We start from the raw sequence: 14,585 nt of genomic DNA, 5'->3' as shown, positions 1-14,585 counted from the left end.
TTGAGAGGTATAGCTGATATGAGACCCAAGAAAGAAACATAGAAGAAGAAGAAGGTGCGATGTATTTCAGTACTGCACAGACCACCACCATCACTGCACTGCCTTCTTTTACGTTTCTTTCTGAGAATGAACATTATCACAATTTCCCCATCATCACCAAGTTTGCTGTTGTGGGAACAAGGAGGTGAACTCTGAACTCTGTCCTGCCCTCTGGTAGATGTATTAGTTAACAACTATGCTAACATAACAGATGCATGAAATTATATGAGGACGTTCCTCTTTAGGTACATAAAGGGGGTATAAATGGGGCTAAAGGGACGTTCAAGCATGTGAGAAACATTCTGAGATTAACCTGTGTGGTGAAATACTCTATAGATAAAAAAAAACATCAACAAAACTGTACCAAAATACAACCAAGAAGAACGATGAGTTCTTTAAAGAACTGAAGAACTTTTGCATATTTAACACCCCTTCACACACACACACCACCACCACCCCCCCATTGACAGCTAATCCAGTATCGATCTTGCATCCTACCTGTACTGTGAGATCTTTCCAACCAGTAGAAGACTTTTTACTCTAGTTTTATCTCTTGTTTTGTCTTTTTCTCTCTTTCTTTTCCTTTCTTCTGGCATTTTGGATCAGTTCAAGATATTTAAGAAGTGATTAAAGATTGAACTAAACAAGTGTTTAGCCCATGAGTAGGACAAATAAGTAGAAACACTTACTAACTACCTGTTAGCTGGATTCACTTCACTTTAGCGCTTACCATACTACCAAAGAAAAAACAAAGGTTTGAAGCAGTTCAGCAAAATCCCCAGCTCCAGAAATTTTTGGTCCAAAACTATCCTGTAGGATCAGTTGTCAATGTGTAGGGAAACATTAGGAGAGGTTTTTAAGGAGGTATAAACTAAACCTAACAAAGTAAACGAAGAAAACTTCTTTCAGCCCCTTTTCCATCCAGTTTATGAAGACTTTGTCACTTGTACACACTCTAGACTGGCGTTTTCAGTATTTATTGTCAGCACTTTGCAGATGGCGATGTTTGTGCAGCTCTCAGTGCGTCACAACATCACCCTCAAAGGACATCCAAATGTCAGTTTTGGATTCTGTGGAAATGAAAACAGGTTGCCTAAATATTCCTTCACTTCTCTGTTGACTTTTGGATAAAGCCAAGGATTAATGTGCCCTCTCCTTTGACCAGATTTTTCCACAGCAGGTTCATTAGAAAGCTGTAATGCAGTTTCAACAAAATACTCAACAAGAGAAGCGGTACTACAGGCTGACAGTGAGAGTAGTGGTTGTATCATGAGTTGCAGTTGTGGTAAAACTTCTAGCTGTACAAAATAATCAAAAGTAACAGTAGTAGGAGCTGTAATACATGAAGTTGGGTCCATTTTTTTCTAGTTTTAATAGTTAAATTGGTGGCAGCACTACAATCAGAATTAGAAGCACTGTTGGAGGTATTTACTGTGGTAGTGACTGAAAGGTTTTGCTGAACATGAACACAACAATATTTTCAAACACAAACATATTAAACTATTTTATTGGCATGAGATTCTTTAAATCAGGGGTGTCAAACATATGGCGAGGGGGCCAAAACCGGCCTATAATAGGGTCCAATCTGGCCTGCAGGATGGATTTGGTGTATGCGAAAATGACATAGAAGACATTAACAGCAGTTTTACTAAAAGAAATTAATTTGTAATGTGTCCACATGAGATTTAATTTTTTATGTTTAATCTAAAACATTTCCAAGGCAGGTGGATAACTTTTGATATCTTTTCTATCTTACTTACATGATAGATGTTATTTTATTTTATTGTTGACTTAGGGATTTTACTTGATCCTGGTTTCCAAAACTCTCCCAGGGTGGTGAGGATGCTGAGAACTTCACGTCCATCATGGAGATGCTGCTGAACAAGCTGAATCTACCGTCATTACTGAGTCATATTACGACTTAAAATGGATCCAATATTCTTTGTAGGTTTTATTAACATCAACATGTTATCTGAGATCTGAACTTTAAGAATATTTCGAGCGATTCAGCTCAATAAAACCTTCTTTATTCACTTCATCAAGACATTTCAGAAGCTGAACTGTTTTCTGTCATTTCTGGAAAATTAACCCATGATGAGGTTTGAAAGTGCGACTTTGCTGCTGAGTGTAGCTTTTACATGACATTTAAATGTCACACAAGGAAGATGACAGGAGTTATGACTGAAGGAGAATGACTGTGGATTTATAAAACCATGGATCATTTTAAAGTGCTATTTTATTTTAAAAACTATTTATCGTTCAGCCCTACTAACCCACACATTTAAAAAACTGTCCCGGGTGGCAGAAGAATGCTATAACATGTAGGAATATATTTGCAAGGCACCAAAGGAGAGAATAAAAAGAACAATGGTTACCCTTTCTTTTCTAATTTTCCAAGTAGTAAATATCACAGGACATTTTTCTAGGCTAAACTCTGGTATGTTTTTTAAAAAAATGCAGAAGCATTTTCAGGGTTGCGTTTGGCTGCTCATGAGACCAACTCATGGTTTCCACTGACTGCAAACACACACCGAGATGGAGGGAGACAGAGGTAAAGAGCCTGGTCAGCCCAAGCAGAATGCATTCTCATTAAACTTTCATGCTGGGGAGGTCTGGGAGTACTAAAGAGGCTACTCACTTAGGTCTCTCAACACACTTGCTGAGTCCCACCCATCCAGACACTACAAGCAACCAACTCTGAGCCTCTGTGAGGTGAGAGGTCATACTTGCATCTCTGTCACATATCATCCTCTCTGGGTGTGTAGCTACTGATTAACTAGATCTCAAACCAAAACAGCTGTATCAACAAGGTTATTTCCCAAATCATACAAGAAAGCTGGTGTGCCTCATCTTAAAGCAGTAGCACCTGCTGCAATCTGTGGAATAGATTACAGAGAAAAGGTTTAGTCTACACTTTTTGACTTTAAACCAGAAGTTGCACGCTAGCTGCAGGGATTTGCACTCATGCAGACTTTAGTGAAGTACTGATGGTTGAACACTTGGAGGGATGAGGTTGATCTGTACTTATTCATCAAGTTTTTGCACACAAAATCAGGATTATCACTCTGCAGAGGTTATTTTTGTCCCTTTTTCAGCTGATTTCACTTCAATAACTTGTTTTGTAAACATCACAAGCTGACAGTTTAAAAAGAAGTGACTTAATGCACGACTATTTTCATATGCATTAAATAACTTTTTTTATCTCTGTGACAATGCAGGGCATAGACATTAAATATAATTTAACAAGAAATAAGCACTTTAATTATTGATTGGTTTTACAACATTGCTTTAAAAAAGCTTGAATCCTGTTTTCAGTGTAAATAAAGCAAAATCTAATGATTTACAAGAAATTTGAAATCCATTTGTTTGGTGTTTTTTAATGCCTCACTCCTGTGCTTTTATTTTATACTGCAGATCTGTATATAAATAAATGAAGTTGATTTCATATTATTCTGCACTGTGAACTCAGATCTTTGGGGCGTACCAAAAAGTGAGATTAATGCATTGTCCTTAAAAGGTTCCATCCTTTCACTGATTCCTCTCCTGACATTAAAATCAGACTAAATCAACATTAAATGGCATCATATAGATCATCTGAACCCATGCCGACACCCGTCATCATAACCAAATTGAAAGATTCTATTCTATTCTATTCTACAGTCATTTAGCAGACGCTTTTATCCAAAGCGACTCACATTTGAGAGTAAGAACAACACAAGCATGAATTCAAACAAGATGGGACGTCATAATTAAGTGATAGTCAGACAGCTTTTGAGTCCAGTTGGACCCAGGTGCTGTCATGTAGCGCTAGTGCAGTGCATATAATTTTTTTTTTTTTTAGTCATTTTATTTAAATACAAGATCACGATTTCATCACACAATATCATCTTGGACATAAGTGCACACAGCTTCTTCAGTACTTGGTTGAGCCAAAAAGCTGGACAAATCTTTCTAACTCATTTAGTTAAGCTAAATGTGGAAATGCTCCTTAAACAACTGAGTCTTTAGCTTGGTCTTAAAAGTGGATACGGACTCTGCGGATCGGACGGAGTTTGGTAGATCGTTCCACCACCGGGGAACAACAGAGGAGAAGAGTCTAGCTACTGATTTTGCGCCACGTTGTGGTGGGAGCACTAGGCTTCTTTCACTGGTAGAGTGTAACTGTCGAGAGGGAGTGTAGCTCTGGATTAAGGAGTGAAGGTAGACCGGAGCTGTTTGGGTTATTGTTTTGTAAGCCAGAAGCACAGCTTTGAATCTGATGCGCTGCAACTGGAAGCCAGTGAAGAGCAATTAGCAGCGGAGTGACATGAGCTCTTTTGGGCTGGTTGAAGACCAGACATGCTGCTGCATTCTGGATCATCTGCAGAGGTTTAACTGAGCATGCAGGCAGGCCAGCCAGTAAGGAGTTGCAGTAGTCAATGCGTGAAATGACCAGAGCCTGGACCAGGAGCTGGGTTGTGTGTTCAGTCAGGTAGGGTCTGATCCTCCTGATGTTGTAGAGAGCAAATCGGCAAGACCGGGAAACCGAGGCAACATGGTCCTTAAAGGTCAGCTGGTTGTCTACCATGACACCAAGATTCCTGGTAGAAGATGTAGGCACTAGTGTGATTGAGTCAAGCTGCACACTTATCTGTGGCGGTAAGGAAGGATTGGCTGGAAAGACAATAAGCTCAGTCTTGGACAGATTTAGCTGAAGGTGGCGATCCTTCATCCATGCGGAGATATCAGCAAGGCATGCTGACAGGGGTGCCGCCAGGAAATCTGGGCCCTATGAAAGATAATGGCATAGGGCCCCCGTATGAGTGTGTGTGTGTGTATATTATATATATATTTAAATATATATATATATATATATATACACACACATATATATATACACACACATTATATATATATATATATATATATATATATATATATATACACATACATACTCAATCAAAGTGTCTGTTAAAGGCTGTATTTCAATCTCAATCTACATCTACTTTTTAAATGCATTTTTTGTTAAGCACTAGTGGTACAAGGCTTGTACATAGTCACAAAGATACAGAGAAAAAGGGTCCATGGGACAGTCCTCATATGAGCATTTTCTAATACTAACAGTTTCCCACCCTGGGACATCCATACGTAGTAATGAAAACATAATATCACAATAAAAAAAGAAGAAGAAAAAACAGGCTCATCACAGCAAGTGTTGTAAGCTGCACTAAACATTTGGTTCACATGCAGAGTTGTAATAGAGGTAATAGAAAGACACAGCTAACTAGACTTAAAACATTGACTGTAACTTTAATACAGGCTGATGTAGGCTTAATGTTTCCAACCAAATGTCCAGTATTCAGTACAAACAATTACAGGCTTTTGTTTTTATTTCACAGTGATTGTTATGTAGAAAAAAAAGGGTTAGTCAATTTCTGTCAAAAAATCTTTTGTATTGTTTGGATGGTAAAAAGAGAAATTCTCATACTCTGTAATGATTCTAACTGGTCTTTGAACATTGCTCACCTTCTTCATTGGGACAGGTGGGGGACGGGTTATGTGGAGATGGGGCTGCTGCTGGCTCATCTGTTTTAATATGTTGAAGGGGTAAGGAAAGGAAAACTAATTTAATATAGATATCTTACTAAAATGTACTCCCTCTGAGGTCTGTCGCATTTTCATCTTGCCTGGTCTTGTTGTGAAAGTTTGTGAAGTGTCAACCCTGTGAGCTTTGTGGATTAAACAGGCTACTCGCCCACTGGATTATCTACAGACATACGATGAGTTTACTATAAACGCTAGAGGCTTGGTTTCATTAAAGATAAAAAATACACAAACACGGGTCGTTTTTATTGAACCAAGGTAACTCGCGAACCGTCGGCTCGCGCATCACTAGGCATCATCCAGGCGATGCCTCTGACCTCAGAGGGAGCGGACTAAATTAGCTTGTAGGTAGCTAGCTTATGAGCAACAGGTTAATCTCAACCTCACCTTTCTTGGTGAAAAAATGGGTCACATATTGGCATCCTCTCTTCTGTCTTTCATTTCGCTCCTTTCGCTCTCTCCTTTTTTGAAAACCCGACTTATTTTTCCCTCACTGCATTTTTAATATTCGATGCTTCCGACAGGTTCATTCAAACTGATGCGCTATTACAGCCAGGACCAAACCATTTAGTTTTATGGAGGTGGCCGTCAATAACAATTTTTTTTTTTATCATTTTACTACTGAAAAATAAGTTAGAACAGAGTGGCAATTTATTTTACTGCTACATTTTCTCATTATACTTGAAAAAATAGCTATTATTTCTAGATAATGCTTAATAATTTTCTTATATATTTTTATATCTCAATGGGCCCCTATCAAGTCGTGGGCCCTTGGAATCTTCCTAACTTTTCCCCCCCATACGGCGCCCCTGCATGCTGATATTCGCATTGAGACGGTTGTGTCATCAGGTGGGAAAGAAAGGAAAAGTTGAGTGTCATCTGCATAGCAGTGGTAGGAGAAACCATGAGAGCTAATGACTGCACCGAGTGAGGAGGTGTATAGTGAAAAGAGAAGAGGGCCAAGCACCGAGCCCTGAGGCACCCCTGTTGCCAGCCCATGTGATCTGGATACGCCCCCTCGCCAAGATACTTTGAATGAGCTCCCTGTGAGGTAGGACGTAAACCACGAGAGGACAGATCCTGAGATGCCAAGCTCGAAGAGTTTGGAGAACAGTATATGATGGTTGACCGTGTCAAAGGCAGCCAACAGGTCCAGCAGTATAAGGACTGAGGATTGACCAGTGGATCTGGCAAGCCGTAGGGAATCAGTAACTGACAGGAGAGCAGTTTCAGTAGAGTGACCTTGCCTATATCCAGATTGATATGGATCAAACAGGTTGTTGTCTTGGAGGAACTGTGAGACCTGACTTGAAAGAGTTAGACTAATGTTGAATAAATTGAATTAATTGTCTAGTTATGAGGGTTACATTATTTAAATGTTCTCTTAAAGCAACACTTCAGAGGTTTCTGACCTTAAAATTAGTACTTTCTACTTATTTGATGGCACAGTGACATTCATGCACATTTCTGGAGCTGCTTTTTGCCCTGCAGTGTCCAGCAACTGAGAAAACATACTTCACACCATCCACAATCAGTCCAGGGCATCACATGACAGCTTTGTTTTGCTGTATGGCATCACGTCACAAGCCAGCAACTGGATATCAACACAATTGCCATTTTGAATGTGCACCCTGGCTGATTCATCAAAGAAACCCAAGTGGAATGTAATCAGAGGAAGAGTGGAAAAGAAATGAATAACTTTTACTGGCTGGAGAGATCTCAGAGAAGAGACAGGATGAAACATGAGAGAAAATCTGCCAGTTTACTGGTCCTGCTTTAAAGACAATCAGGGAATTTAGATGATTAGATAGTTAATTTCTGGACAAAAAAATCAACCATTTTGACCAGAATTTAGTGCTCATTTAAAAACGTGTGATAATCCCCTACAGGGGGGGGGCGTCTCCACTTTATGATCTTTTACAAGTGGCAGCAGCTCCCTCTCAGGACCATACCAAACAGCAGTGGGAGGCAGAATTAAGATGGGTGTATATTTCATCTTTATGAAGATGGCTACTCCAATCTAGGCACTTCACTGTCATCCAGCATGAAATCACAACATTATCTTTAGATACAAGTGTTGAGTTTTCTGCTTTAGAACATTTCTGCTGCAAGCATGCAGATATAAACTCACACACAGACATTAACTCAACAGTATTTGTGTGTTTTCATCTAAAGAGAAGAGCCAGGAAAAGCAAACATGTCTCTATCAGAAGACAAACAAGAATCTTATAAACACAAACACAGATTTAATTTCTGTTCCTCATGCTGCCTGGCTTTGAGTTCTTTAAATGTAACGATCCAACCCTGTAAACATCCACATTTAAGAGACTGGAACACATTATGTTCTACTACTATTTATATTTGGCAAACAAGCAAGAATGGCTACCTACCACAAAATCAGCCACACCATCTGGGTTTTTGGTGCAGTTCATGCTCTGCCTTTCATAAAACAGACTGTGGTACACATGCTCTTACAAGCACAGAACCATACAGCACCTCTGCGCATGTGGAGGAGGATGTGTGAAACTGTACTTTAATTGCCTCATGCTGCAAAATATTTGCGACCAAGTGCAAACATGGCTGCACGCTGTGAATAGCAGAACTCAGTAATAAGTCAAAACTAAAACAGGTTAACGAGAAGAAAGAGGTTCAGATCATCAACAGAAGCCCCTGAACCGAATACTTAAATATTTCAGGAAGGGCTTCCAAGTGTGCTATTTTCAGGCTGATCCATAATTCAACATTAGCATTTTTCTCCCAGAAAACTTGAAACTCTTAAGTCTGCTCTGAAATGTTTCCTTTCATTCTACTGGAATGGCATCGACTCTCTTTTGCTTTTTTCTTTTTACTGAAATGTCATTTGGTAAATTGCCATTATGTTTGCAGAGGTGTGATATCAGCACGAATAGAACTGGAGGATGTATGCTAGTGTAAGAAAATCTGCCATAGCATTTAAATAATTTTTAAATTCACTTTTAGGAGTCAGGATGCTGAACAGCAACGTGACTACTGCAGATTTCCATGAAGATAGCGATGTCAGGTTCAGTCTAATTTACTGGTTAAATCAAGTTACTTCTACTTTGTAAGCAAATGAGAGTTGATGCTTTCAGGAAAACATAAAGGATACTGTGACAGTTTGTATGTGGATTAATAAATTCATGAAACCAAAGAGCTGAAAGATAAATCTCAAAAATGACACAGTCAGGATGAAACCAGCCTGTTCCTAAATGCAAAAGTCTCCTTTTAAAAAACAACACAGACCTATGAGTCATTCAAACACATAAAAGTTCCTAACTCAAGGGATGGACCAGTATTGAGTCTACACTTTTAGTTTCTTTAGATGCATCTATGAAAAATACCAAAAGTAAAACAGTTTGTCAGACTGAAAATAGGATTTTTGCACCAACAAGGTGATTCCAAAAGAAGCACAAGCTAAAAGCTCAGTATGCTCTGCAGTGTGTCTTTAAAAAACCCGAGAAAACTGGACAAGTGGAGGACAGAAGATGAAGATCAAAATGATGAAACAGGAACAAATCCGGTAAAGACCTGAACCAGGACCTGGATCTTTGGTTGATCCGTCTACTGTTGGCCAAAGCCTCATCAGAAATGGTCTCCATGGAAATGTGGTTGTCAAGAAGCCATTCTTAAAGAAGGGAAACTGAGAAAAGGCCAAGGTATGCTACATGACACAAGAACTGGACTGAAGATCAGTGGCAACAGGTCTGATGGAGGGATGGATCCTCCCCAGAACCTGGACCTCAACATTATTGAAGCAGTGTGAGATCATCTGGACAGAGACCAGAACAAAAGGCAGAAACATCCAAAGAAGAGCTTTGGAAAGTCCTTCCTGAAGACTAATTACAAGAAAACATGTCTTAAATTTGTGCACTTTCCTGAATGTGTTCTTCTTTTGTGCAACACAAATGAATAGAAGCAGCTGAGCACAGATGAATTTTTCTCATGATGTTCAAACTCTTTCTGAGTCTTTGACATAAACCATGGCCAGAGCTCCTTAAGGTCTTTCCACAGATTGCTGGAAACTTTGTTTATCATCATGCAGTTTACTCTTGGCTGAACATGGTAGGATGACCAGGAGAAAGTTGCTTGAAAGGTTCAACACTTATAATTTCTTATCTGAACATTGGATAAGCAGATGTCAGATTCTTCGTTCTTTTTTTATCTGTCACTAGACTTGTGCACTTACAATCTTCTCCCTGGAGGCCTCAAAAAGTTCTTTGGGTTTAACTCACATTTTCTCTGATTATCTAGACTTGAGAAATCCTTATAAATATTTTTTTCTTTTTTCCAACTTAATCTCTTACTGTTATTAAAATGAAGGTCAAATATCCATAATCTTAAAAAATAACCAGGTTTTAATGGAGTATTCTAAATTCTTTCCACAATATACACAGATTACACTTTGTATCTGAAAAATAACCTTTAAACATGTTGTATTTGCTTTTGTATTTTAATGTCCAGAAACATGAATGTGATGATTTTGATGAGAGTGGTATGAGGCAGCTCTAAAATGCTCCTGAGAGCTCTGAGGAACCTTAGAATCCGTTAATAACACCTCACATCACACTCTGTTAATATCTAATATCTAAACATCACATCTGTAATATGTCTCCTTCATCACACGTGACCTCCTGGACAGCAGCAGCCTTATCAGACAGCAGACAGGAAGGAGGTCTCCACTGCCCTCTCCATGCACCCTGCAGCTTTGGGAGCTCTGGCAAAGAGAGATTAGCTGTGTATAAATGTGTAGGACCCCTTCCTAGAGCTCTTCCCATTCTTTGTCGCCCCCTTTTCTCTCTTTTTTTCCCCCCACTCTAATCCTCACAAGCTCTAAATCCTCCCTGCGCTCCTGCTGTCTGTGCCCCATGTCCTGATGTCTTCCTCTGTCCATCTGGTGTCAAGAAGCAGAAAAACAATGTGAGCTTTCCACTTGTGGTGTGTTATCTGCCTTAATGTCAGCACAAGTGGGAATTTCTATCAATATCACCTTCTGCTGCTTGAAATGTCTACAGTCTTTCAGCAGAGCACATAAATATTTCAGACAGAATTTCCATATTTACATTTCTTAGACCTCAAAATCTTCAAGCTGAGGGAGGGAACTTCCACTGCCACAGAGAAACCAGGACCCTGGATCTGGAGCAGATTCAGCAAGAACACCTCAGTTTACTTTACAGAAGAGGTTAAAGTCCTGAATCTGTTTAACCTTATCGCCACCAGCTGCTCTGGTCTCAGGAAATGCTGCTACCAGACAGGATGGAGAGCTGGCAGGTGGAACAGTGTTGACGTAGCAGAAGGCACTGAATGTTCTTTTTGCATGTGAATTGTCACTGTTGGTGCTACATATAACAGACCACCTGCACCAATGAGAATGGAATCATCCTCTTATTTCATTCACAGAGATCTGGAAGATGCTTTAATTTTTTAAGAATTCAGACTGCATGTGTAAAGATACAATAAATAATTTTGACTTTATTTATCCTGATTGGGAAATTTGCCTCTGCATTTTACCCTTCTCTTGTGGATTTAGAGCAGTGGGCTGAAACATTTTAGCGCCACTGAGCACTTGGGGGTTTAAGGGCTTTGCTCAGGGACCCACCTCTGTTACCAAGTATGGGACTTGAGCATGGGTCCTCCAGAGCCAAGCCCACCTATGTAACCACTAGCTCCCCATGTATAGTGCATATAACTGATCTAATCAGAAGTGTGATTCTTTAAAATGCTCTTAAAGAAAAACAGTAATGACAGTTTATGCATTATGTTTGTGTCCCTGTTGGAGCCTCAGGTTGTCATGTGTTAAGTATTAAGATGGCAGCAGTTAAATTATGGTTACAGCTCAGCCTCCGACTAAAATAGTCATTTGGTTTTACTAATGTCATATAAACATGTTTACTAATGACAGTAGCCAGTGCATGGCTTCCCATTCATGAATTAATTCCTCCCAAATCAATGGGTCATAACAAAGGCTCTCTTAATATCAGTTATAAAAATCCATGTATTCTCAAGCTGTTCTTGGTTTGATTCTTTCTTATTTCCCATTTAACTAATCATTATCTCATCATCAGGTTAAGAACATTTGGTTACACATTAATGGTTAAACTAACTGTTCCCTCAGTCTTTCATAACTTGTTCCCTTATTAATGCACATTATTGTGAGATATTACGTGACAGCACTTTCTTGTTTGCTGTTTAGTTCCCTCATGATCAGTCTGACATGACAGACAGAAATAAAGAAACAAAATTGAGAAACTACAAGTTAAACACACAACCATATAACCAAAACCTTAACAAACCATCAACCCCAGAATCAGGACAGCCTAACTGGCTGCAGAGTACAACATGTTAATCTGCTCAACAGATTTGTACATGGCTTCATGTTTAGCTTGTTAATTAATAACTGAGGTCATAACAGCAGAGCTTGACAAAAAAAATGGATGAAGTTGGTCTTCACCTACATTATTTGTGTTTTTAACACTGAATCTCTATTTTAAATATATCCTAGATTCATTAATCCAGACATTAGCATTTCTCTAGGCTGCTGTTTTCTGTCAGCTAGTTTCCACATGACAGGGCATGAAACCCAATCCACAAATTGTGAAATACATTGTAATCATGCAGCCCTAATCATAAACAGATTTCCTTTTAGGGGATTGCTGGTACAGTGCACAGCCTCCTAGTCTACATGTTGAAGTATCTATGGACAAGATACTGATGTCACTTTGGATAAAAAAAAGTGCTATATATCATAATTGAAGTTGTAATACCTGGTAAGCTTGGCCTTTTGGTGTCTTTTAGGCTGGTGGTGTACTGGCACGCTGGTATGCTGGTACATCATTACATGCAGGAAGGGTTAAAGGGAAGAGTGTGTATGGCCCCTTATAGCCCAAGAAGTTACATCTTGGTGCAAAATCAAGTGTCAAAATGATTAAAAACTGCTTTAAAATTAGAGTTCATTTGAAACTGGTGCACTTTCTGTACAACTTTCTCAGAGTTGAAGCAATATCACTTTCTAAGCAGCGGCACCAACTGTGCCACATGAAAACTACAGAATAGTAAATGAAGTGGCCTTTAAACCAGTTTAAATAGCTACATACTTAAATTCTGTTACATTGAGCATCTCAGCTCATGGGGAAGCACAAGTGGGGGCATGTGACTGAACTGCAACCATTGTGAAGGCAATTACTTGCAAACAAGTCCACAAACAAATGCAGACCTGATGCAACAAGTCTACATGAAGGCACGAAGAGTGTGAACTTCATGATGTTAAATATCAACATGATGACTTAAACAAGCTGCATTTCCATAGAAAACAAAAGTAAAATATAACACAAATCTGGGTCGTTCTTGTAAAATTGTCATGTTTTGTGGATCAGTCTTGTTTTGGCATTAAGGTTGTGAAATCAAATAAAAGTTGCTAACTTTAAGATAAAAGACGTCACAGGAGTGATAAACAGCTGGTTGTGCTTTTCAAAGTTAGACTAAGAGCCAATATGTTAAATGTGCCCAGCAACCAAATGGATATTATTATCAATAATGTACAGACAGAGATGTTAAAGAAAGCAAAACCATTTCATATTAACATCTTAATCAACAAATGTAGTTAACATTAGAGACTGTCTTGCTGTTTCCTGTATGTTCCTCTAAAATCTCATTTGTCTTTTGGTGTTGTGATACCATTAATGATTAGCCAGATGATGAAACCATCACTGCCTGAACCTGAGCTTGTGCCTTATGGAACATTACATACATCACTTCGTCTCAAGGGGCCCCAACGCGGCCCTCATCGAGCTTCCTTTCAGGCTGCAGTCAGGAAATGAAGCCAGCCATTACAATCAGAGCGCGCCTGAAACGGCAGCGTCCATGATCAAGAAATCAGAAGCTGCTCAGTGGAAGCTCTGTTGCTTCACGCTGATGCTACTGGAAACCACCCACACCCCACCACCACCACCGATGAAAACCAATAAGATGTAAGATGCAGCTGGAACATTACAAACTGTAATGTCTGTAATAGTGTTTGAACTATGTCATATTTCCACGGTGCTCCTTCAGTAGCTCACACCGCGCTGGTCATCACTAGTCATTTTTATCTTAAAAAAACTGAGATTCTAATTTATCTTGCGATAGACAGCGTTTATAAACGTCTATAATACACCAGCCATTTTTCCACTCTGAGTGTGTCCAGTTCAGGCCTGCTAAGTGTGCCAACCACACCCCATCCTCATCGCTCCGCCGAGGGGAAGCACAAATGATAGAACAAACCGCCGCACCACCTCGCCTCCTTTCGGCTGATAAACCAATTTCTCTTTCCCCAAAACGATTAATTTAAATGTCAATATTGGTAATATGATCACAATAAAGTGTCATTTTTCTCTACAAATGCGCACACACTATTACACGAACGCCGTAGACACCCACACCATGAAGCACGCCTGCACGCGTGCGTAAAAAAGAGAAAGGAGCAGGACATGTAAACTGAGGGAGGTGGGTGGTTGAGGGTGCAGTCCCCATTGATGGAAACGCGTGGGTAAAGGATGGATAATGCTATGATTCATCTTAAGTACCCCCCTCCCTCCTCCTCCTCCACCAGCGCCGTCACACCCCATCTTCACATCTCCACTTGGCAAACGTCTGACCCTGTTTCAGGTCATCTTCCCTCACCGTGACTGATGATTGTTTTTCATTTATTGACTGATTCCAACAACATCCGGTCTTCTCAGACTGCCAGCTGGGAATCTGATGACGCGGGCTTCTTTTAAGAGCACATCCTGAACTGTGGCTGAGTTGTGCCTGTATATAAGAATGAGGACACTTTTTCGTTAAAAAGACGGATGTAACGATGCAAAATACAGGGCGAAGGCGAATGTGTCGGCTGGTGGTGGTGATGGATGTGAGACGGTGAAACTGGCGTTCCAACTTCCCCGGAAACACACACACACACACACACACAC

The 14,585-nt window shown here is 39.8% G+C and overlaps 1 protein-coding gene and 1 long non-coding RNA gene across 15 annotated transcripts in view; both read right to left on the bottom strand.

The window, feature by feature from the left end:
- rims1b (regulating synaptic membrane exocytosis 1b) overlaps positions 1–14,585 on the bottom strand; it is a 98,703-nt gene that overhangs the window by 83,381 nt on the left and 737 nt on the right. The window lies entirely within an intron of this gene.
- Positions 5,418–6,432, bottom strand: LOC121638105. The gene is made up of 2 exons (XR_006009989.1): positions 6,010–6,432; positions 5,418–5,604 (listed from the first exon to the last, which is right to left on the bottom strand). It is a non-coding gene; the product is annotated as an uncharacterized LOC121638105 (long non-coding RNA).

Source organism: Melanotaenia boesemani, chromosome 4 (assembly GCF_017639745.1).
Source record: "Melanotaenia boesemani isolate fMelBoe1 chromosome 4, fMelBoe1.pri, whole genome shotgun sequence".
In the NCBI taxonomy this organism is placed as follows: domain Eukaryota; kingdom Metazoa; phylum Chordata; class Actinopteri; order Atheriniformes; family Melanotaeniidae; genus Melanotaenia; species Melanotaenia boesemani.
Note: the sequence above shows the minus strand (reverse complement) of the source record. Positions and strands in the feature narration are given on the sequence as shown.